Here is a 21,725-nt window from a genome sequence, read left to right on the forward strand (position 1 = left end):
TTGTTGAGTTCTAGTCTTTTCATCAGGAATTTCTGGAAGTCCTATTTCCTTGAGTGTCCATCTCCTTCCCTGAACAATTATGCTTAATTTTGCTGAGTAATTCTTTGGTTGTAATCCAAGCTCCTTTGCCTTACCCAATATCATATTTTAAACTCTCCCTGTGTCATTCTAACTATGCTTCCATGATACTTGAATTGTTTTGCTTGCAGTATTTTCTCCTTGACCTGATAATTTTGGAATCTGGCTATAATATTTTTTGGCTTTTTCAATTTGGGATCTCTTCAGGGTATGATCATTGAATTCCTTTGATGACTATTTTGCCCTCTAGTTCTAGGGCCTTGGGGCAGTTTTCCTTCATGATTTTTTGGCAAATGGTATCCAGGCTGTTTTTTTCATTATGGCTTTCAGGTAGTCCAATAATTCTTAAATTTTCTTTCCAGGTCATTTGTTTTTCCAACAAGATAGTTTAATTTGCTTCTATTTTTTCATTCTTTTGATTTTGTTCAACTGATTCTTAATATCTCATAAAAGTCATTAACTTCCACTTGCCCAATTCTAATTTTTTTTTTAAAGCAATCGGGGTTAAGTAACTTGCTCAAGGTTACATGGCCAGTTATTTCTGGGTGTGGTGCTAAGTATCTGAGCCTGGATTTGTTCCCCAGGTCATCCCAACACTGGGGCCGGTGTTCTTACTCGCTGAGCCACCTGGCCGCCCCTAAGCAATTGGGGTTAAGTAACTTGCTCAAGGTTACACGGCCAGGTGTTTCTGGGTGAGTGCTGTGTCTGAGCCCGGATTTGATCCCCAGGTCATCCTGACACTGGAGCCGGTGCTCTTACTCGCTGTGCTACCTGACCGCCCCAACCCAATTCTAATTTTTAACCAATTGTTTTCTTCATTTATCTTTTGTACCTCCTTTTCCATTTGTTGGCCAATGATACTTTTAAATGAGTTGTTTTCTTCAACGTACTTTTATCCATTTTGTCAGTTATATGTTTAAAGGAATTTTTCCATTTTTCTTCTACCTCTCTAATTTGACTTTTAAAATCCTTCTTGAGCTCTTCTGAGGTTTTTTTGGGCTTGCGGATAGTTGTTATTCTCATGAGGGGTTTTAGATGTGAGCATAGTGACAGTGCTGTCTTCTTCTGAATTTGTGTTGTTGTTTTTTTTTTCTTTAAGGTGTGCACTTTTATTTGAACTGGTCTTAAGTCAGTGTATAGGTAAAGCTCCTCCCCACCCCCAAGTACTGGCACCAATCTCAAAACTCAGGGAGAGTATAAAAGTCCTCATTCACATCTATGTTGGCTGCAGGGAGGGAATTTAGGGAGCCATTCCATAGGGCTGACAATTAAAAAAAAAAAGGAACAAGTATTAAGGCGGGAGATACAAAAAGTTTTCTTTAAAGGATTACATAATTTATACTTAAAGCCATACTAGTAGCTCCCCCTCCCCCTCCCCCTCGGGATCTGTTACATCGCTCCTTGACAGCCTTCACAGAAGCCTGTAAGTGTAACAATGCATTAGATGGTATTTGGAATGACTATTGAAAAAAAAAAAAACAAATGTACAATCAGAGTCCTGAAGACTCCCTGGAGAACTTTGGGGATGTTTGCCTCCAGCATACCTAGACTGCTCATCATCTTCACCGTTCCAGTTTTTAAATTCTGAGTCAAGCGCCAAAAAAACCCCACAAACCGCAAAAACAAATAAAGCCATGCCAATCTCATCTCTTTTTTTGGGCAGTCATCATGTCATCATGTCACACCCTTTGACAAAAAAAAAAAAACACAAACAGTCCATTTAGAAGCATTTGCGGTGGACAATGCAGGGCCCAAATTCATCATACTCCTACTTGCTGATCCACATCTGCTGGAAGGTGGAGAGAGAAACCAGGATGGAGCCTCCAATCCAGACAGAGTATTTGCGCTCAGGTGGGGCAATGATCTTCATTTTCATTGTGCTGGGAGCTAGGGCCGTAATCTCCCTCTGCATCCTCTCAGCAATGCCTGGGTACGTGGTGGTACCACCTGAAAACATGGTGTTGGCATACAAATCCTTACGGATATCAACATCACACTTCATGATTGAGTGAAGGTAGTTTCGTGGATTCCACAGGATTCCATACCTAAGAAAGATGGTCGGAAGAGAGCTTCTGGGCACCAGAAACTCTCATTGCCAATGGTGATAACCTGACCATCAGGGAGCTCATAGCTCTTTTCCAGAGAGGAGCTGGATGCAGCAGTGGCCCTCTCCTGCTCAAAGTCTAGGGCGACATAACACAGCTTCTCCTTGATGTCATGCATGATTTCCTTCTCAGCTGTGGTGGTGAAACTGTACCCTCTCTCGGTCAGGATCTTCATGAGGTAGTCTGTTAGATCACGGCCAGCCAGATCCAGATGGAGGATGGCGTGGGGAAGGGCATAACCTTCATACATGGGCACAGTGTGGGTCACACCATCACCAGAGTCCATCACAATACCAGTGGTGTGACCAGAGGCATACAGGGACAGCACAGCCTGGATGGCAACGTATGTGGCTGGGATATTGAAGGTCTGAAACATAATCTGAGTCATCTTTTCTCTGTTGGCTTTGGGGTTCAGGGGGCTTCTGTGAGCAGCACAGGGTGCTCTTCAGGGGCCACACGGAGCTCGTTGTAGAAAGTATGATGCCAGATCTTCTCCATGTCATCCCAGTTGGTGACAATACCATGTTCAATGGGGTACTTCAGGGTCAAAATACCTCTCTTGCACTGGGCCTCATCCCCCACATAGCTGTCTTCCTGGCCCATACCCACCATCACACCCTGATGTCTGGGGCCCCCAACAATGAAAGGGAAGACAGCCCGAGGGGCATTGTCTCCTGCAAAGCCAGCTTTGCAAATTCCAGAGCCATTGTCAACAACTAGAGCAGCAATATCATCATCTATAATGAACTTTGAAGTGGCAAGTTTAAACCCTTAAGAGAAGAGAGGAGGTGGTGCTACACCTGGAGGCAGGGGGGAGGCAAGTGCATGCTGGGTGGAAGAGCTCACAGCCCCTGAATTTGTGTTTTGATCTTCTCTGTCCTCGCAATAAGAAATTGTGGTCTTTGATTTTCTGTGTTGCTTCTTGCTCATGGTGTTTGCCTTTTTCCTGACTTTTAACGTGGTTCTATGCTTCTGGGGCACAGGGAGCCCTCTCCCATACTCTTGTACTGAGGCTAGGGGCTTTGTGTGCTGGAGCCTCAGGTTCTGACAACTGAAAGCTGTAGAGGCTGTAACTTATCTGGTGCTGAGCTGGAGCATCTGATGGTGGCTGGTGTATGCCAGTGCCAGGTGGAATTTTATTATGATGCCTCCAGGTTACACTGATGCTTGCAGGGTGAGGTATGGGCATGGGGGTGATTGGGCCATTAGAGGTTGCCTCCTTGCTGGGGTTGCCCTAGACCATGGGGTAGCTTCAGCTGCTGATGGACACCTGTCTACTGCACAAGTGGTGTTTCTCCATACTGGTGGTATGTGCTAATTCTCTTAGCTGGTGTCTTCGAGTTCCCCCATCTGTGTAAAGGTATGCAGGGGTTGTGGTGTTGACACTTGCCTGGTCCACCACCCTGGGGGAGTCAGGATTTCCTACTGGTTTGCTGAGGGGAGGCTTGCTGGGATACCTCCCATCTTGTACTGGTCACCTTCAGGTACAGTAAGAGGGACCTTTCCCATTAATTCTTCTAGCCTCATGAGCTAAAAAAAAATATTGCAACTTGTCTTTCTGCTGACTCTAGTGTTTCTAGATTTTTCCTGAGGTGGTATTTTCTGTTTTTTTCAAAGTCAGTAAGGGAGAGTGAGAGCTACTTACTGCTTACTCCACAATCTTGGTTCCTGGAAGTCTACTACTTCTTTGTAATTTCTTGAAATATGGAAAAAAAGGCTGTTCATCATGGCTTTCAGGCGGTTCCATAATTCTTAGATTATCTTTGCTCTGATCCCTTAGGTCTTTAAACTGTCCTGTGAACCCTGAGCTTGGATCTGTAACTCAGTTTCAGCAATGGAGTTTGTAAAAAGCCCCTAGTCTTTCACCCAGTTCTAGAATAGAGTTCTGCTATAACGTCTTTCAATTTTCTCATCTCCTTACCATCTCTGAGAAGAGAGCTTCTGATGGCTGTTATTGCTCTTGCTGCCACCTCCAAGGACTACAGCTGATGTTCCTACCACCTGTGCTTTGAGCTAACCACCACCCTGGTGTCTCAGACTTCTCCTTCAGACTATCTAACTTGTATTAGGATGAAAAAGTGCCTCACAAACAAGTGGGAGGTGGGATAGGAGGGAGGGAAATACAGTCAGTCTTTTACAATATATCTGCTATGTTATTGTTTTGCATTAGCCACACATGTACAACCCATACTGAACTGCTTATCTTCCCAGTGGGGGTGGGTGACGAGGAAGGACGGGAATGAATCTGGAATTGAAAGTTTTAAAATCAAATATATATGTGTATATATATATGTGTGTGTGTGTGTGTGTATACATACACACTGTTATTAATACCATCTTACATGTAATTGGGAAATGAGATATACAGGCACTGAGGCATAGAGATCCACTGGAAAAGTTGAAAGGGGTCTGGGAGAGAGCAGATTGGAGGGGATATCCTGTGGGACTGCTATTTTGGGGCAGTGGGTAGGGGGAAAACGGGGAGAAAATTTGTAACTCAAAATCTGGAGGAAACAAATGATGTAAATCAGAAGTTAATAAAGCATTAAAAAAAAGAAAAAGTGCCTCACGAAGATGGCGGAGTAGAATCAGGACCTCCAAGCGGCTTCAGCCTCCACATTCCCCAATCAATGTAAAAAGGGGACTCTGAACAAACTTTGGAGCTGCAGAGCCCACAAAATGACACAGAGAAGCTAACCTCCCTCTGAGGGCAGCCCAGCAGGCTAGCAGGAATCGTCCAGAGCAGCGCCCTAGGAGCCAAGCCCAGGCCCGTGTGAGCCGGAGGTTTTAGCCCCAGGGCAGGTCTGACCAGCTGCCTGCTAGAGGGACTCCAGATCAGCAGAAGCTGTGGCCGTTTCCAGAATTATCAACACGTAGATGCTAAGGACAAAGTGAGAGGTCAGTGCAGTGTGGACTTTGAGACCCAGTCAGTGGTAGTGCATCAGCTTTTGCCCCGGGCTGACACTCAGCACAACCAGCCAGCACAAACCACATGGCAGCTTCAGCTTCTGGCCTGCAGAGTGTAGGGGGACCAAGTGACCAGTCTGAGGGGTAATCGCTCTTGCTTTAACCTGCTTGGATCTGGATTGCAGTCTAGGGTGGAGGTCATGGGGTATGTGTCTAGCTTGCCAGAGCGTGTGGAGGACTCAGAGAGGGCACCCATCTAATATCTCTGGCAACTGAGAAAACCCCAGCATTTGGGATGAAAGCTCCCCTGTCTGGTGGCAGAGTCTTACTGTGACAAAAAGTCCAGGAGTTAAGCGACTGAGGGGCAACATGACCAGGCAAAGGAAACAAGGCAAACAGAAGAGTCTAACATTAGACTCCTATTTTGGGGACAAAAAGGAGCAAAGCATGGAACAGGAGGAAGACAGTGAAGTCAAAATTTCTGCACCAGAAGCTTCAAAGGAAAATATGAGCTGGTTACAGGCCATAGAGGACCTTAAGAAGCAGGTAAGAGAAGTGGAGAAAAAATTGGGAAGGGAAATGAGAACGATGCAAGAAAATTACAAAATGAGAGTCAACAGCCTGACTGAGGAAAATCACACCTTAAAAAATAAGACGAACTCAGGGCGGCTAGGTGGCACAGTGAGTAAAGCGCTGGCCCCAGAGTCAGGAGGACCTGAATTTGATTCCAGCCTCAGAAACTTAACACAAAAAAAACTAGCTGTGTAACCTTGGGCAAGTTACTTAACCCCAGTTGCCCTCCAAAAGACAAAAAAAAAAAAATAGACTAACTTAAATGGCAAAAGAGGCTCAAAAAGGCAATGAGAAGAATGCCTTAAAAAGCCAAATTTGCCAGATGGAAAAAGAATTTCAAAAGCTCAGTGAGGAGAATCATTCCTTCAGATTTAGACTGGAGCAAAGGGAAGCTAATGACTTTATGAGAAATCAAGATTCTGTTATACAGATGCAAACGAATGAAAGAATAGAAGGCAATGTGAAATATCTCATGGGAAAAAACACTGACCTGGAAAATAGATCCAGGAGAGATCATTTAAAAATTATTGGACTATCTGAAAGCCATGATCAAAGTAAGAACCTAGAAATCATCCTTCAGGAAGTTCTCAAAGAAAACTGCCCTGATGTTTTAGAACCAGAGGGCAAAATAGAGGTTGAAAGAATCTACTGATCACCTCCTGAAAAAGATCCCAAAAAGAAAACTCCTAGGAATATTATAGCCATGTTCTGGAATTCCCAGATCAAGGAGAGAATATTACAAGCAGCCAGGAAGAAACAATTTTAATATTGTGTAAACACAATCAGGATAACCCAAGATCTGGCAGCTTCTACACTGAGGGCTTGAAGGGCTTGGAATATGATATTCCAGAGGTCAAAGGAGCTCGGATTAAAACCAAGAATTACCTACCCAGCAAAACTGAGTATCATGTTTCAGCGGAAAATATGGTCATTCCGTGGAATAGAGGACTTTCAAGCATTCTTGCTAAAAAAACCAGAGTTGAATAGAAAATCTGACATTCAGATACAAGAAGCAAGAGAAGCATGAGAAGGTAAACAGGGAAAACAAATCATAAGGAACTTATCAAAGTTGAACTATTAACATGCCTACATGGAAAAACAATAATTGTAACTGATGAAACTTTTCTCAGTATGAAAATAGTTGAAGAGAAATAGAACTATATGAGGCAAGGGAAAATGGTTACAATGGAGGGGAAGAATAGGAAAGCAAAAGAGAATGGGTAAACCCTATTCCCATTGAATTTGGATTGGGGAGGTAATGAAATACACACTAAATAGGGTATCTCACCCTACAGGAGAGTAGGGGGGGAGGGGATCAGAGCGGGGATGATGGAAGGGAGGGCAGGCTGGGGGGGAGGGAAGTTGGAAGCACCCATTTTTGAAAAGGGACGGGATCAAAGTAGAGAATAGAACAAGTGGGAGGTGGGATAGGAGGGAGGGATATACAGTCAGTCTTTTACAATATATCTACTATGGTAATGTTTTGCATTAGCTACACATGTACAGCCTATACTGAACTGCTTATCTTCCCAGTAAGGGTGGGTGACAAGGAAGGGAGGAAGGGAATGCATCTGGAATTCAAAGTTTTAAAATAAAATGTTTAAATATATTTGTATATGTATATATTATTATTATTATTATTTGCCTTTTGGAGGGCAATTGGGGTTAAGTAACTTGCCCAAGGTTACATAGCTAGCTGTTTGTTTTTTTTTTTTTTTTTTTTTGCGCATGTCTGAGGCCAGAACTGAACTCAGGTCTTCCTGATTTTGGGGCCAGCACTTTACTCACTGCACCACCTAGCCACCCCTGTATATACTATTATTTATGCTATTTTGCATGTAATTGGGAAATAAGATATACAGGCAATGGGGCATAGAGATCCACCATGCCCTACTGGAAAAGTTGAAAGGGGTATGGAGAAAATATGGGAGAGAGCAGATTGTAGGAGGGGATATCCTGTGGGACTGCTATTTGGGGGCAGTAGGTAGGGGAAGAACAGGGAGAAAATTTGTAACTCAAAATCTGGTGGAAATGAATGATGTAAATCAGAAGTTAATAAAGAATTTGAAAAATCGATAAAGAAAAGAAAAAGTGCCTCACTCCAATCTTTTGTTAGTTATACTGCTCCAAAATGCAATTTGATATGTTAGTTTTTTAAATGAGTGGGTCCAACAAGAAACCATAGAAACAATCAGTAACTTGATTCAAGAGAATAACAATAATGAGACAACATACCAAAACTTGTGGGATGCAACAAAGGCAGTCCTTAGGGGAAGTTTTATGTCCCTGAGTGAATACATGAATAAATTAAGAGAAAATGATAGTCAGTGTATTTGGCACACATTTGAAAAAGCTAGAAGAAGGACAAATTGAAAATCCCCAATTAAATACTAAATTATAAATAATACCAAAGGAGAGACTAATAAAATTGAAATTAAGAAAACAATTTAATTAATAAATAAAACTAAGAGCTGGTTTTAATAAAAAAAAACAATGAAATTGATAGACCCTTAGTCAATATGAAAAAAAAGATGAAAACCAAATTATGAGTATCAAAAATGAAAAGGGTAAATCTGCCTCCAATGAAGAGGAAGTTAAAACAATAACTAGGAATTATTTTGCCAAATTGTATGCACATGAATTTGACAATCTTAGTGAAACAGATGAATATTTACAAAAATATAAGTTGCCCAGATTAATTGAAGAGGAAGTCAATTACTTAAATAACCCCATCTCAGAAAAAGAAATCAAACAAGCCATCAGTGAATTCCCTAGGAAAAAAACTCCAGGGACCGATGGATTTTCTAGTGAATTCTATCAAACATTTAAAGAACAATTGATTCTGATATGTTATTTTTAAAGTTGTTTGGAGGAGAGTGTTGTGGAGGTTTTGTTGGAAGGCTTCCTTTATTTTCCAATCTTAGCTCCACTATTAACTATATAATATTTTAACATTCCTTCTAACTCTATCTCATTTATATATAAATATATATACATATATATATATATATATATATACAGAGAGAGAGAGAGACATGAATAGTAAGTAAAATTTTGAAATATTTCAACATGTCATAAAATGGGACAAAATACTTTGGAGGCAATGAATTCCCAGTCTTTGGAGTTCTTTGGAAATAGAAATTGGATATGCCTGAACAGATTCATGTTTGTTTATTGGTCAGACAAAATTAATTTGAGGCATCCTCTGTCTCAAATCTGTGGCTTTTTTTTTTTAAGGAATCTGAATATGTTAGCTTTATGTAAGATTTTCACATCATATCAACTCCCTTTTATATTATGTCGCAAAAATACTCATTATCTTTTGTTTGAAGTGTCTTAGTAGACAAAGAGAACAAACGAATTATGTTTTTAAATTTTTGTTTTGTTTTTTGAGAAAAGTCCTTATCTTTTTGATTTCATAAAAAAATTTTATAAAGCTAATGCAGGCTATTTTCTCAGCTTGTAAACGATGTATTGAAAGTGCCTCTGTAGAAAACAAACCTCTTTTCTTGTTCTCTTACTGTTTGCATGTACGAGGAACAGAAATTTTTTTGTTTAGATAACTTCTCCCTTCTTGAGCTTTAGAAAACAGATAAAATGGTAGAGTGTGTGTAAAATAGCATAAATTTATCACTTTACTGTTTTTCATTTGTTTTACAATATTCTGTGGGGTTGAAAATAACTTGCTAAGTAAATGTTTATTTTGGTTCTTTAGAATAAATTACATTTAAGTTTTTCATCTCCATATTTTATCTGTTTATCTCCAGAAATTATTTCTTGTATTTCCCCATCAGCCTATTTGAATTATTTGTAAGCCTCTTTGTTTAGGAGTCATAGAACTATATCTTTGCTGAAGGTGTTATAATCATTTTGGTCACTTGGACTTAGATAGCACTTTAGAGTTTAGAAGTACAAAGACATTATTTCATGTGACTGTGTGATAGCTTTAGTATGTATTTAGCAGGGAAATATTTCTTGTTGATCTTTTTGTCTGAAATCCTACTCTTCTCCAATTGTTTCATATTACTGATTATATTTTTAGGTGTTTATTAAGTACCTACTGTGTACTAGGTACTCTGCTAGTTTCTGGGGATTCAAAATAAAAGATGAAACAATCTCTCCTTTAAAATAATTGACATTCTCCATAACTTTTATGCATCTGTTTATGAATTTTTAAGTCCTTCAGTGTAGAATCATTTTTGTAAAAATTCTATGCACAGCTGAGAAAAATTTTACATTATTTTGTATTCCTATTCATTAATTTCCAGAGAAGTCTCTCAAATTTTACTTTGCTAATTTTGGGGATGGGTCCTCAACTTGTGTCTTTTATATCTTTTGGTTTCCCATTCCAAATTTATATGTGACCTTAATATGAAAATCATTTTTTTAATTAGAAGGGTAGAACATATAACTGTCACAGCTATAGGAAGGAAATTCTTGATCAAAATAGGGATAGAGATAAAAACTGGTAACTTTGATTACATGAAACCGAAAGACTATACAGACAAAATTAATGCAACTAGGGAAAGAAGAGATTTAATAGAATGGGAAAATCTTTGAATAAAATTTTACTTGTAAGAATAAGTAATATACATATGTGTCTATAAATACATATATATGGGTGGCTAGGTGGCATAGTGAGTAAAGCACCGGCCCCGGAGTCAGGAGGACCTGAGTTCAGTTCAGGCCTCAGACACTTAACACCCACACAAAAAAACTAGCCATATAACATTGGGCAAGTTACTTAACCCTTATTGCCCTCCAAAAAGCATAAATAAATAAATAAATGCATGTATACAGTAGAGCTATTCACCAATACATAGGTAGTCAAAACATATGAACAAAAACTTCTCTGAAGAATTTCAGTGTATTAGCCACATGAAAGAATATTCTAAATCACTAATAGGAGAAATGTAAATCAAAATAATCCTTAGGTTTCACCTCACACCCTGCAAATTGGCTAAAGTGACAAAAGATGGCACAGTAGTCATTGTTGGAGCAATTGTTCAAAGAAAAGTACACTGGTGCATTGTTGATAGAGCTGTTCATTGGTACAATTATTTTTAAAAGAAATTTGTAATTATTCAAAATTTAATGAGTAAAATGTTTGTACTATTTGACCCAGAGATTCCATTATAGGCTTATACCCTTAGGAAGCCATTGAAAAGTAGTAAAGCGGGGCAGAGCCAAGATGGCGGTGTAGAAGCACGACCCTCCTGCGGCTCTGGCTTCCACCCTCCCCAATCTATGTAAAAAGGGGATTCTAAACAAACTTTGGAGCTGCGGAACCCACAAAATGACACAGAGAAGCTAACCTCCCGCTGAGAACAGCCCAGCAGGCTGGCAGGAATTGGCCAGCGCAACGCTCTGGGAGCCGAGCACAGCACCACGCCGAGGCTTTAGCCCCAGGGCGGGCCTGACCAGCCGCCAGCCAGAGGAACTCCAGATCAGCAGCAGCTGTGGCCATTTCCAGATTTATCAATACATAGATGCGAAGGACAAGGTGAGAGGCCAGTGCAGTCTGGACTTTGGGACCCAGTAAGTGGGAGTGCGTGGCTTTTACCCCCCGGGCGAGAAACCGCTGAGACGCCGGCACAGCCTGCCAGCGCCACGTGGAGGCTTCAGCCCCTGGCCTGCAGAGTGTAGGGGGGCCAAGCACCAGTCTGAAGGGTAATCGCTCTTGCTTTAACCTGCTTGGATCTGGATTGCAGTCTAGGGTGCAGGTCCTGGGGTGTGTGTCCAGCTTGCCAGAGCGTGTGGAGACCTCAGAGAGGGCACCCATCTAATACCTCCGGCAGCTGAGAAAACCCCAGCGTTTGGGAAGAAAACTCCTCTGTCTGGTGGCAGAGTCCTACTGTGGCAAAAAGCCCAAAAGTCAAATCATTGAGTGGCAAAATGAGCAGGCAAAGGAAACAAAGCAGACAGAAGATTCCAACATTATACTCCTATTTTGGGGATAAGAAGGAGCAAGGCATGGAACAGGAGGAAATCAGTGAAGTCAGAACTCCTGCACCAAAAGCTTCAAAGGAAAATACAAGCTGGTTACAGGCCATAGAGGACCTTAAGAAGCAGATAAGAGAAGTGGAGGAAAAATTGGGAAGAGAAATGAGAACAATGCAAGAAAATTATGAAATGAGAGTCAACAGCCTGACTGAAGAAAATAACACCTTAAAAAACAGACTGACTCAAATGGCAAAGGAGGCTCAAAAAGGCAATGAGGAGAAGAATGCCTTAAAAAGTCGAATTTGCCAGATGGAAAAAGAATCTCAAAAGCTCACTGAGGAGAATCATTCCTTCAGAATTAGATTGGAGCAAATGGAAGCTAATGACTTTATGAGAAATCAAGATGCTGTTAAACAGATCCAAACAAATGAAAGAATAGAAGGCAATGTGAAATATCTCATGGGAAAAACCACTGACCTGGAAAATAGATCCAGGAGAGATAATTTAAAAATTATTGGACTGCCTCAGAGCCATGACCAAAGTAAGAGCCTGGAAAGGATCCTCCAGGAAGTTCTCAAAGAAAACTGCCCTGATGTTTTAGAACGAGAGGGCAAAATAGAGGTTGAAAGAATCCACTGATCACCTCCTGAAAAAGATCCCAAAAGGAAAACTCCTAGGAATATTATAGCCAGGTTCCAGAATTCCCAGGTTAAGGAGAGAATATTACAAGCAGCCAGGAAGAAACAATTTGAATATTGTGGAAACACAATCAGGATAACCCAGGATCTGGCAGCTTCTACACTGAGAGATCGAAGGGCCTGGAATGTGATATTCCGGAGGTCAAGGGAGCTGGGATTAAAACCAAGAGTCACGTACCTAGCAAAACTGAGTATCATGTTTCAGGGGAAAATATGGTCATTCAGTGGAATAAAGGACTTTCAAGCAATCTTGCTGAAAAAACCAGAGTTGAATAGAAAATTTGACATTCAGATACAAGAAGCAAGAGAAGCATGAGAAGGTAAACAGGGAAAAGAAATCATAAGGAACTTATCAAAGTTGAACTATTTTTTTTTTAAGCAATTGGGGTTGAGTGGCTTGCTCGGGGTTGCATGGCCAGTTGTTGTTTCTGGGTGTGGTGCTGGGTGTCTGGGCCCGGATTTGATCCGGGTCATCCCGGCACTGGGGCCGGTGCTCTTGCTTGCTGAGCCACCTGGCCAAAGTTGAACTATTAACATTCCTGCATGGAAAAACAATAATTGTAACTTATGAAACTTTTCTCAGTAGTTGAAGGGATTAGAAATATGTGTGTGTGGAATGTGTGTATATACATTTACAGGTATACATAGATAGAGGGCACGGGACCAATTTAACAGGAAGGGATGATACTTAAAAGGTGAAATTAAGAGATGAGAGGAATATAATGAGAGGAGATGGGGAGAGACAGAGTGGGGCAGATATCTCATACAGAAGAGGCAAGGGAAAATGGTTACAATGGAGGGGAAGAATAGGAAGGCAGAAGGGAATGGGTCAACCTTATTCCCATTGAATCTGGCTTGAGGAGGGAGGGAAATAAACACTAAATAGGGGATCTCACCCTCCAGGAGAATGGGCGGGGAAGGGGATGTGAGGGGGGATGATGGAAGGGAGGGCAGGCTGGGGGGGAGGGAAGTTGGAAGCACCCACTTTTGAAAAGGGACAGGATCAAAGTAGAGAATAGAACAAGTGGGAGGTGGGATAGGAGGTAGGGAAATATAGTCAGTCTTTTACAATACATCTACTATGTTATTGTTTTGCATTAGCCACACATGTACAACCTATACTGAACTGCTTGTTTCCCCAGTGGGGGTGGGTGGTAGGGGGGGAAGGGAATGAATCTGGAATTGAACGTTTTAAAATCAAATATTCAAATATATGTATATATACAAAAAAAGAAAAAACAATTGAATAAGAAAAGTTAAGAGTATAAAATAGAAAATAATAAAATATAAAAGTTCTATATTTTTCATAAATTATACTAGTTCTTAAAAAAAAAGAAAAGTAGTAAAGCTCCTATACATGCCAAATATTTAATGTAGATGACCATCATTTGGGGAGTGGTTAAACAGATTGTATTACATTAATGTAATTGTGTAATATTTTGTTGTAAAAAACGAAATGTGGTGATTTAAAATGTTTGAAAGTCATTGTTTCCAGGTAATTTGGTCATTTTATTAATAAGGTCAGCATGTTGTTAATAAAAAGGTGGTCATTTTGCTGTCTCTCTTAGACCAAAGACTGTCATAGCAGCAGGCTTACAGCTTATATGTTCTTTTGGAAGGGGAGTGGCAGTGAACTCTTGTTTACATAATAGGTGATAAGCTATATTAAAATGAGGGGCTGAGAGTGATGTCATGTCATTCATGTAAAGAGAAGCCATCTCTATACTCAGATCACCCCAAGCCTTGGGGTAACTAGAGAAAAGAATTTGTTTATGCAGAAGCTTGATTGGATGGAATTCACCTTATACTAAAGATTCCTTGTAGGATTGGGTTGGGTCAGATAGAGGTGGTCTTGAAAATAGAAAAGAAAGAAGGAAGTATATGCTGAATCTCCCCAAAATCCTTAGTTATTAGTAATTATTTCTCTCTGAAGCATGGAAAGAACTACTTAATCCAGTGCAGACTGAAGTAAGCAGATCCATGAAAATATACTCAGTGATTACAAGAATGCAAAAGAAAGGAAGCACAGACGCTCACACAAAAAATCAAAAGTGAATATTGCAAAAATATAAACAACAAGAATTGCTTCAAAAATTATGTGAGGACACTTTTGTATGCCCTTTTGTGAAAGTGACATGTCCACAGGTATTGTGCATTGCGTTTTTTCAGTCTTTTTCAGTTTATTAATGCTGATTTATTCCCTCATCTTCCCTTTTTTGTCTTAAAATAAAGTTATTTGCTTTTTTGGGATAGCTGTGCAGGAGGGGACAAATGACATTAGTTAACTCCTAATTTAAAACATATTAAAAACATTAAGTCAAGATCCATTCACAGCTTACATTGTGTTCAACCTATTCCTTTTTAAAAATTTATACTTCAGATAATGGATTTTACTCACCTATATAAATACAGCTAATAGTCCACATGATACTGCTTATTGATTACCAGACTTTTCAGATATTCTTTAATCTTTATAGAACTACAGTTCAGTCTTTTTTTTTTTTTGCCTTTTGGAGGGAAATTGGGGTTAAGTAACTTGCCCAAGACAGTTCAGTCTTTTTTGTTGTATCCAACTCTTTGTGACCACATTCTTGGCAAAGACATGGGAATGTTTTATCATTTCCTTTTCCAGCTTCTTTTACAGATGAAGAAAATGAGACAAGCAGAATTGAGTTAATGTGCCTTGTCTAGTCTTTCTGATTTTAAGATGAGCACTGGATTGTCATGTATGGCATTACTCTTTAACAAAAAAACCTTTATCAATATTTGATAAAGTAAAAACACTATCTATTTTGTTTGTCATTACCATTTTGAATGTCACTAGGTACAGAAAACTGCTATGACCCCATCCACCAGATGGTTTTTGTTTGACATGGCATAGTAGGCACATTAATAAACACTTAGTGATGTAATTGTTCTCAAAGTCTTTCTGATCCAACAACACAACTAAATTTGGGTATTTGGAGGCAAATTGGGCATTGTATTGCCAAGGCAATACTCATAGCATCAACAGTGACTATGAATGTGCTGACATAGTTCTGATTTGCAAACTATAGCAAATTCTCCACAGGGAAGACAGAACCAGAGCATTTATTCGGATACCAGAAAGCCAAATCCCAACAACAGGAAGCAAATTCATCACAGGAACAAAGAAATCTATTCACAATAAAACTGCAGAGGGTGCTACCATTCTCAAGCCTTCCCACAAACAAACACAATCCTAGCTGTCTGCGTGCCTGCCTCCTTTCTCTCCCTCTTCCATAACTGTTGTGACTCATTTCCTGCTTTACTTCTTCCTACTCCAGCCATTCAGTAAACTCCTCCTACCACAGGCTCCATGTGATTACATTTGGTCTATTAAGGGGCAGGGAAGATCTTCAAATTCCCTTAGGCCTATTAAGGGACAGGGAAGATCTTCAAATTCCAATTACCATTACATTCAGTTCCAAGATCTTTCATGTCCATTACATAGGTCCCTGGGACTTTAGGAGTAACTGGTGTCAACAAAACTCTACAACATTATAACGGGGATTAACACAAAATAAGCACATAAAATACTGTCTTAGGTTGGGACTTGAACACAAGCACCACATCATTTCCCCCCTCAAACAAATGGGACTCAAAATCTTGGGGTAAGGGGCAAATATCTCTTCTTCCATAGCTACTTGCTGCTGAAAATGGACATAGAGCTGTCATTGACACAAGTAGTCACCTTTGAGAGATAATTTCTTTAGCTGGCATCTGGAGCTTGGGAGATGCCAGGTATAGGGATGACACATTACAGTCATGGACAGGGAGTGACATCTGGCTTAAGCAATCAGGCATCTGCAGGTGGAGGGTGCTAAGCCCATAGTAAACAAATCTAGCAAATAAATTGAACAGACAAAAAGCTAAAAAGAATCAGGGAGACAATAACCAGAAGCAGAGAAGATATAGGGTCAGCTGTGCTTTTGAAGTTCATGAACCCACTATCATAGCCTCATTCATGGTAGAATATATGAGTTAAGGGTACAATTTGGTAATCATCTTCTCTTGAATAAACAACAGTTACAGTATTGCTTCTCGTGTGTTATAATTGCCGCAGCCTTTGGAACATCATCTGGCTTCCGCTTTATCCATACTTTAACCCCGAATTTTATTTTATTGGAACCAACCCCTTCAGTTCCTCTGATAGTTATTTCAGAAGGAGGGTCAGTTTTCACAATGGGTATTGTTTCACAAGGAATAATAATCACTTGAACTATTCTATCATTTTTTTTAGAGAACTGTATAGTTTCTTCACCTAAATTTTGGAATGTCACAATAATTTTTCCTTGATAATTAGAATCTATTACTCCAGCCAATACATGTGTTCCTCCAGCTGCTAATCCTGATTTAGATAATATCCATCCAAAATGATTTTTAGGGATTCTCATACATAGTGCAGTGGAAATTTTTCTTATTTCCTTTCTATCCAACCCAAAGTCCTCTCAACAATGTAAATCATATCCTGTCGTATCAGGTCTTCCTGTATGTAGTACTAGGATATCTTGCCTTATGGTCCATTAATCAATATTTGGGATCTTTTGTGTTTGTTGTTTTCTAATTTGCAGATTTTGGGTCATCATTCTAGTTAGAGGTGTACTTCATCCTACTGGTCTATTATTCAAATTATGTAAAGAAGTGAACAAATTATCTTTCTAATGTTGATACAAATTATTAGAACTTAACTTCTTTAACTGTTCTTTCAATAATCCATTTATTCTTTCAGTTAACTTAGATGCTTGTAGATAATATGGAATATATCAGTTCCATATTGTTTAATATACAATATCTCTTCATTTCATTACCTTTGAAATGTGACCCATTGTCACTATGAATCTACATTGGGGTTCCATTATATCTGGAGTTTTACATGTGTCTTTTTGGTTTGCATTCTTATAAGGACAAGCCATGAGGACACCTGAATAGGTGTTAACACAAGTATATATAAATTAGCATCCTTTATCTTGGGGTAGGGTTCCAATATAATCTGCCCAATTTGGATTCTTAACTTTCCCCCTTGCTATCTCTCCAGTTAATACCCAAAGAACAGTTTGTTGCTTTTCCAACTGACACATATAACATCCCTCTGCTGCTCTTTTTAATAATGAATGAGAGTTTTAATACCTCAGTCTTGTGCCCACCAGTATGTCCTGGAACCCTAAATGACCAGCCATTTGATGGACCCATTTTGCCAGTATCCGATCATCAGTTGGTATCAGAGTAGGGACAGTATTTTGAGTATCCATCTTTGCTAGTTGATCAGCACGTGCGTTGTACTCACCTCCTGGTGTGTTGAGTGCCACATGAGCATCTACATGAAAAACTGAAAAATTAGTAACCAAAGACATGTCCCATATATCTTCCCATAATTCTTTGCCCCAGACTTGTTTACCATGAATTTCCCAATTTTGATTTTTCCAAATAGCTAACCCATTAGCTACCTCCCATGAATCAGTAAATATATGGCACTGTCCTTGTTCTGTTTTAGTGGCTTAATGTATTGCCATAAGTTCAACATATTAACTACTTCCACCTGTCCTAGTACTTTACAGAATCTGCCTAGTACATGGGTTATAGGCTACTGCTTTCCAGTGTCTTTTGTGACCCAAATACTTTGCTGTCCTGTCAGTAAACCATGCGTGTTTCTTTTGTTCTACAATTAATCCATCATATCCCTCATTCCATTTTGCCAAGGGCTGTACTTTTGCTTTGGTTCAGGGGGTGTATCATTTCCCTCAGTATCTGTGTTTGCTACAGATTTATGTAGAGTAAAAACTCTACTTTTGCTTCTTTTACATCTATTTTGAGTATACCATTTCCATTTAATTATGCTAGCCTCTTGTGTATGTCCAATTCCGTGAGAAGCTGGGCTACTCATTACCCAGGTCATAATTGGGATTTCATGCTTTAATATTACTTTATGGCCTAGAGTCAGTTGTTCAGTCTCTACCAAAGTCCAATATGCAGCTAACAACACTTTCAAAAGTGTATTGAACTCCAGATGAAGAGATTTTCCTAGATCAGAATCCTAAGGATACATTTTTACTTTGTTCTTTTTGCTATAAACTCCAATTTGCTTATTCCTCCTGTGCATTGTAATTCCTTGTAATTCCACTGGGCCATTTTGCATAGGCCATAAATCTAGGGCTAATTGTATATCATCCTTGACTCCTTCAAAAGCTTTGCTCTGCTTAAGTTCCAATCAAATTAATATTTTTCCTGGTAACTTTATATAAAGGTTTCAAAATCTGCCCCAGATGCTGAATGTGGAACCTCCCATACCCACATAATCCTATAAAATTTGGGGCTTCTTTCTCATTAGTAGGAATAGGAAAATCCTTAATCTTTCATCAGGCTTGTGGGAGAATTTCTTGCAGCCCCTTATTCTATTGTATACCCCATAATTTTATAGTTCAACCCTTGAATCTTTTCAGAGTTAATTTTCTACCCTTTGCTTTTCATATGCTCAATTAAAAGTGTCAAAGTCTTCTCCACTTGTTTTACATTTTTCCCTGTATAATAATATTATCTGTATAGTGGGTAAGCCATATACCAGGTAGTTCTGATTCACCCAAATGTTCAGCCAGAGTCGTATATGAGAAAGAGTGGGGCTACGCAGATATCCCTGTGGTAAGTGGGCAAAAGTATGCTGTCTGCCCTGACAAGTAAAAACAAACTGGTCCCATTGTTTAGGTTATACTGGAATAATAAAGAAAACATTGGTTAAATCAATAACTGCGTACCAAGTCCCATCATATTTCTGGATCCTCTCTATTAATGTAATGGTATCTGGAACAGCAGCGTACAAGAGGGGAGCTACCTTATTTAATTGTCCATAATCCACTGTGATTCTCCACATCCCATTTGATTTTCATACTGGGCAGACAGGATTATTCCATCTAGTGGCTGTAGGGACTAACAGTCTTGCCTCAACATATTTTTTTATAGTATTGGTAATTTTATCTTGCCCACTTGGCACGTGACACTGCTTTAAAGTAATTAGGTCAGAATGTTCAGGTAAAGTGATTGGGTCCATCTTATTTTTCCCACTAAAACTGTATTAATTCCTATCTTTCTTACAGCAAATTGGTATCTCCTCTCAGGTAAATTTAGAGTATTACCTCTTAGTATAGCTATTCCAGTGATGTATTCAGGGATGAGTACAGTTACCACTGCATATTCTTTCTTAGGTAACTGTCCAATTTTCATTATTAGTTCAACTTGTCTGGTTGATATTTCAAGCCTTCCCAGTCCTGTGACAGTACTAGGAGGTCCATGTTTGAATTTATCAGGATTCTTATATGTAAGGAAGGTCTCCCCCCAGTATCTATAAATGTCCTCCTTACACTGATTGATCCATTTTTCTAATATATGGTGTAGCGCCAATGCAATGTTTACAATGCCTATGTCACTATAAATACACCTGTATGGTGCTCTATCACAGAATATGCTCTCCGTATAGAAGACAGAAGCAAAATATTTATTCAGACACAAGAAAAGCAAATCCCAACACCAGGAAACCAAATCCATCAAAGCAGCATAGAAGTTAATGCTCCATAGCATAGCATAGAGCTACACCATCCTTTAGCCTTCCCACAAACCAACTCAAGCCTTGCTGGCAAACACCAACTTTTCCTCACAAGCCTATCTGTGTACTTGCCTGAGCATCCTCTCTCCCACCATTTTGCTGCTCTGTCTCCCAGCTTCCTGTGGGCTCTGCTCTACTCTTCAGCAAACTTTTCCCACCACAGCCTCCATGTGATTGCATTCAGCCTATTAGGGGGCAGAGTTTATTTTCAAAGCAGGGAAGGTCTTCATATTCTCTTAAGCTTATTCAGAGGCAGGTAAAAGCTTCAAATTCTCATTACCATTGCAGGTCTGTAATCCCATCTGTGTATTTCTTTAGTCTGAGCTGGGGCTTGGCTGATTTCCTTTCCTCCCTGTAGATGTGACAAACTTGGATACAAGGATTCAAGAAGATCTATAGGGGAAGTTCTTACTTTCCTATTCCATCTCATATTAAGCCCCTTCTCTCAGTACATTTTATATAATTAATTAGCTGCAATACCATCTATTCTTCCAAAATCTACCCTTGTCAGGCTATTCTGACTTTGAATCCACTTGCTATTTACTCTTCTCTCCTCTCTCTTTCTCTTTCCCTCTCTCTCTTTCTCTCTCTATGTCTCTGTCTCTCTGTGTCTCTCTCTCTTTCTTGAGGAAATTTGTCTTTTTCCCATTCCTCCAAGTCACTGAACTGTGAAATATTATCCAGCACCTCCAAAAGAGGGTTCCTTATTTCCCCGGTTAGTCAGAATTAGGTGCTTATGAGCAGGCGGAGCCATCTTCATTATGGTATTTCTATAAGGTGCTGCTAAGGGGGATATCATGATACACATTTGCATCTCTGACCATGATAGCAGTCTTCATTATCTTCTCCTTTATCTTTCTTATAAGTCCCTAAGTAAATAGCAGAGTCTCTCTCCACTAGGCCACATAGACTCAGTGGGAATACATTTTTTTGTTTGTTTTTGCTTTTTTTGCAGTGTAAGGAGGGCAGAAGGCCAGGCAGTTGGGGTTTAGTGACTTGCCCAAGGTCACACTGCTAGTAAGCGTTAAGTATCTAAGGCCAGATTTGAACTTGGGTCCCTCCTGATAGGGCTGGTGCTCTATTCACTGTGCCACCTAGCTGCCCCCTTCTTCTCACAATCTTTAACCAACTAACCTATTGATAGATGGATCCATCAACATTTACTGAGTGCTATAACAACTGTTTTTCACATCCCAGTATCTTCCAGTTCATTCAATGATTGAGTTACATCATATCCCGTGTGAAATTTTTTCCATTTTTTATGTGAAATATTCCATACCTGTGTCCCCTGTCAACCATTAAAAATAAATTACCAAAGAGCCCACAGAGGTTATACACCAAATGTCAGCTCTGAAAAATAAATGACCAGAGAGCAGCAGAGGTTATAACAAAAAAGTTTTATACAAGCTGTCAACTCTGAAAAATAAAATAAAATGCCAAAGAAGTCACAGATGTTATAGGCAAAAACCATCTATATTCCCTTGTAGAAGGGAAACTAGACATGTGTGTGTCTTCTAGGACTAAGGACATCCAAAGCAGCAAGACTTAACTTGGATACATATAGTTGTGGCAAGACAAAGAATCAAGCAGTGAGATATAATAGCAGCAGTAAGTTATAATGGCAGCAACGTGAGAAGTGTGCCTAAAGACAAAAGTCTGTTCATAGCAGGGCTTCATGAGCAGGATGTGGCTCCTGTAGGTGCTTGTCCAAGCTCAGGGCTTACTAGCTCTGTAATTTACCTGCAGCAGAGTTCATCTAGAGTCTAAGGGTAAAGTACTATTGTCATGCCAACCTCAGTACACAATTTG

At 39.7% G+C, this 21,725-nt stretch overlaps 1 protein-coding gene and 1 pseudogene across 3 annotated transcripts in view; one reads left to right on the forward strand and one right to left on the reverse strand.

The window, feature by feature from the left end:
- Positions 1-21,725, forward strand: part of PACS2 (phosphofurin acidic cluster sorting protein 2) — a 325,422-nt gene that overhangs the window by 17,497 nt on the left and 286,200 nt on the right. The gene's annotated exons all lie outside the window — the stretch shown is intronic.
- LOC138173686 (actin, cytoplasmic 1-like) lies at positions 1,436-3,710 on the reverse strand (annotated as a pseudogene).

The sequence above is a fragment of the Petaurus breviceps genome, unplaced genomic scaffold (genome assembly GCF_028583685.1).
Source record: "Petaurus breviceps papuanus isolate PSGF00001 unplaced genomic scaffold, PetGlider_PUasm1.0 64, whole genome shotgun sequence".
In the NCBI taxonomy this organism is placed as follows: Eukaryota; Metazoa; Chordata; class Mammalia; order Diprotodontia; family Petauridae; genus Petaurus; species Petaurus breviceps.